This window comes from Hyperolius riggenbachi, chromosome 6 (genome assembly GCF_040937935.1).
Source record: "Hyperolius riggenbachi isolate aHypRig1 chromosome 6, aHypRig1.pri, whole genome shotgun sequence".
Classification (NCBI taxonomy): Eukaryota; Metazoa; Chordata; class Amphibia; order Anura; family Hyperoliidae; genus Hyperolius; species Hyperolius riggenbachi.
This window is the reverse complement of record NC_090651.1, coordinates 373,508,934-373,512,991: the sequence shown is the minus strand read 5'-3', so window position 1 is coordinate 373,512,991 and position 4,058 is coordinate 373,508,934. Positions and strand designations below refer to the sequence as shown.

The 4,058-nt window shown below is 49.9% G+C and overlaps 1 long non-coding RNA gene across 1 annotated transcript in view; it reads right to left on the bottom strand.

Moving 5' to 3' along the window:
* The window catches only part of LOC137521955 (uncharacterized), a 28,622-nt gene extending 24,841 nt beyond the window's left edge, over positions 1 to 3,781 (bottom strand). Inside the window, exon 1 of the long non-coding RNA XR_011022243.1 lies at positions 3,712 to 3,781. This is a non-coding gene — a long non-coding RNA (uncharacterized lncRNA). The remainder of the gene's footprint in view (positions 1 to 3,711) is intronic.
* Between the last annotated feature and the right edge of the window lie 277 nt (positions 3,782 to 4,058).

Below are 4,058 nucleotides of genomic sequence, written 5' to 3'. Positions count from 1 at the left end.
ACGCAATGTAATTTTCTGACAGATTTACTGTCAGATCGACTATTTCCAACATGTCCGATCTGCTTTCCAATCAATTTTCTGAATGATTTTTTCATAGAAGTGAACAGCAAATTGATCAAAAAATTGAAATCAGATCAGACATGATGGAAATAATCGACCTGACAGTAAATCTGTCAGAAAATTGCATCATGTGTACATAGCATTACACTACATCTATGCCAGCGTGTGTAGTGTCGGATCCTTCTACTTACCTGTCTTCTGTTTTGGATGGGCTTCTCTGCATTGTGCTGCACTGTCCCCTATTTGTGGCTCTGACTGCAGCAAGTCGCACAGAGGACAAAGAAGTAGCGCTGTCCACTGGGGCTCCTTGTGATTTTGCACTCCTGTATGCATGTGCACAGGAGCCGAGGGAGTGTTATGGGTATGTGTACTTGACAAGTGCTGCTGAGTGCTCATACATGAGCATCATTTCTGAAGTATGCAAGCCCAGAACACTATCGCCTGCTGTGCATGCAGACAGGAGCGCAAAATTACGGAGTGGACAGAGCATGCACTGCTTCTTTGTCGAACGGGGCAAAGCAGCAAAACAGAGGAAGGACCATTCAAACTAGCCTGAATTGGACAGAATGGGGAAGGGGGGGGGGGGGCGCGGTTGGTGACAGCCGGCCTAGGGCGCTGGAAAGTACAAATCCGGCCCTGGCTATACAGTGGTGGGTGAGCGGTGTACTACTATTCCCAGCAGCGACACAGAGCACAATGCTATACAGTGGTGGGTGAGCGGTGTACTACTATTCCCAGCAGCGACACAGAGCACAATGCTATACAGTGGCGGGTGAGCGGTGTACTACTGTTCCCAGCAGACACAGAGTGGCAGTAAACACAATGCTATATAGTGTGGCTGAGCGAGGTACACAGATTGGCAGTAAACACAATGCTATATAGTGTGGCTGAGCGAGCGGTGTACTACTGTTCCCAGCAGCGACACAATGACTGGGGGGGACCCTGGCTAGCGTGGCTGGAGAGAGAACTACCCTGCCTGCCTACCCAAAGCTAAACCCACAGACAAATGGCGGAGAAATGACGTGGATCGGGTATTTATTTACCCGAACCACGTGACCCGTTCGGCCAATCAGAGCGCGTTCGGGTCCAAACCACGTGACCCGTTCGGCCAATCACAGCGCTAGCCGAACGAACGTTCGGCCATGCGATCTTAGTTCGGCGATATGGCCGAACGGTTTGGCCGAACACCATCAGGTGTTCGGTCGAACTCGAACATCACCCGAACAGGGTGATGTTCTGCAGAACCCGAACAGTGGCGAACACTGTTCGCCCAACACTACCTAAGAGGCCCTCCTGCAAGCACATATTAGTTCTCTATTTGTCCAGTGCTGGTCATAATCACTTCTATAGATGCTTTGAATAGGAGTAATCATTAACACACTGTTTCCCATCCCCTCCTTGCACCTCTAACACTATGGAAATCCTTGGCAGGTTTTGGTGCACCGTATCAATTGTCATCAATAGAGTGCTTGGGGGGGGGGGGGGGGGGGGGGCATGTAAAACTTGCACCAGGCCCATAGCTCCTTAGCTACGCCACTGTATGCCAGCACTTTGCATTTTCTTTCTTTACACTTTCTGTCTTGCTTTTTCAGTCACTGACACTGTAAAATCACTCTCTTACTCCTTCTATCACCTTACAACTCTCATTTTCTCTCTATTCACCTGCTACTCTCTCCCTTTCTCTGCCATCTTGTGCTCTCTTTCTCTCTCTGCTCTTTGTGCTCTTCCTCGCTCCACCAACTTACATGCTCATTTCCTCTCTACCACAATTTGTGTTCCCTCTTATGCCTAGTACACACCATACAATTTTCTATTAGATTTTTCTGCTAGATTTTCTGTAGAGACTGGTCATTATCTCTGGTGCATGGTCTTCTGGTTATCTCCTGCCAGGGGCGTAACTAGAAATCACTGGGCCCCCCTGCGAATATTTGGATGGGGCCCCCCCATAGGTGCCAAATAATCGTAATGGGGCAGCGTTTCACTGTAAATTAATTGTAAAGTGGGCAGCATTTTACCAGACAATCGTAATGTGGGCCAGAAAATCGTAATGTGGGCAGAGTTCACCAGAAAATCGTAATGTGGGCACCAGTCACCAGAAAATTGTAACGTGGGCAGCATTCACCAGACAATCGTAATGTGGGCAGCGTTCACCAGAATATCGTAATGTGGGACAGAAAATCGTAATGTGGGCAGAGTTCACCAGAAAATTGTAACATGGACAGCATTCACCAGACAATCGTAACTTGGGCAGTGTTCACCAGAAAATCGTAATGTGGGCCAGAAAATCGTAATGTGGGCAGCGTTCACCAGAAAATCGTAACGTGGACAGCAATTACCAGACAATCGTAACGTGGGCAGTGTTCACCAGAAAATCGTAATGTGGGCCAGAAAATCGCAATGTGGGCAGCAGTCACCAGAAAATCGCCATGTGGGCAGCAGTCACCAGAAAATTGCAATGTGGGCATCAGTCACCAGAAAATCCTAATGTGGGCAGCAGTCACCAGAATATCGTAATGTGGGCAGCAGTCACCAGAAAATCCTAATGTGGGCAGCAGTCACCAGAAAATCCTAATGTGGGCAGCAGTCAGTCACCAGAATGTCGTAATGTGGGCAGCAGACACCAGAAAGTCGTAATGTGGGCAGCAGACACCAGAAAATCCTAATGTGGGCAGCAGTCACCAGAAAATCGCAATGTGGGCAGCAGTCACCAGAAAATCGCAATGTGGGCAGCAGTCACCAGAAAATCGCAATGTGGGCAGCATACACCAGAAAATCGTAATGTGGGCAGCAGACACCAGAAAATCGTAATGTGGGCAGCAGACACCTGAAAATCGTAATGTGGGCAGCAGACACCTGAAAATCGTAATGAGGGCAGCAGACACCTGAAAATCGCAATGTGGGCAGCAGTGACCAGAAAATCGCAATGTGGGCAGCAGTGACCAGAAAATCGTAATGTGGGCAGCAGACACCTGAAAATCGCAATGTGGGCAGCAGACACCTGAAAATCGCAATGTGGGCAGCAGACACCTGAAAATCGCAATGTGGGCAGCAGACACCAGAAAATCGCAATGTGGGCAGCAGACACCAGAAAATCATAATGTGGGCAGCAGACACCTGAAAATCGTAATGTGGGCAGCAGACACCTGAAAATCGTAATGTGGGCAGCAGACACCTGAAAATCGTAATGTGGGCAGCAGACACCTGAAAATCGTAATGTGGGCAGCAGACACCAGAAAATCATAATGTGGGCAGCAGACACCAGAAAATCGCAATGTGGGCAGCAGTGACCAGAAAATCGCAATGTGGGCAGCAGTGACCAGAAAATCGTAATGTGGGCAGCAGACACCAGAAAATCGCAATGTGGGCAGCAGTGACCAGAAAATCGTAATGTGGGCAGCAGACACCAGAAAATCGCAATGTGGGCAGCAGACACCTGAAAATCGCAATGTGGGCAGCAGACACCTGAAAATCACAATGTGGGCAGCAGTGACCAGAAAATCGCAATGTGGGCAGCAGACACCTGAAAATCGTAATGTGGGCAGCAGACACCTGAAAATCACAATGTGGGCAGCAGTGACCAGAAAATCACAATGTAGGCAGCAGACACTAGAAAAAAAAATGCACCTGTGAAAAAAAAAACAATTCACTTACCTGACAGAAGTCTTCTCCTCTCCCGGCATCTGGCTCGCAGCTCCCCGAGTCCTCCTGCAGCACATCTCCCGCGCTGACAGGCAGAGCAGGGCTACGGCAAGATGGCTGCCGAAGCCCTGTACTAGAGACACAAATAGTCTCCAGTGTAGGGCTTCTTCGGCGGCCATCTTGCCGTAGCCCTGCTCTGCCTGCCGGAGACTATGCAGGCTGCTGAAGCGGGGCTGCGGGGAATGAACTGGCGCAGCGTCTATTAGATGCTGCGGCCAGTTGAGCACCTTGCTGGGGGGTCCAGAGCAGCGCTCCCCCCACGGACAGTGAGCGGGCCCCAGAGCAGCCCCGGGCGGCCG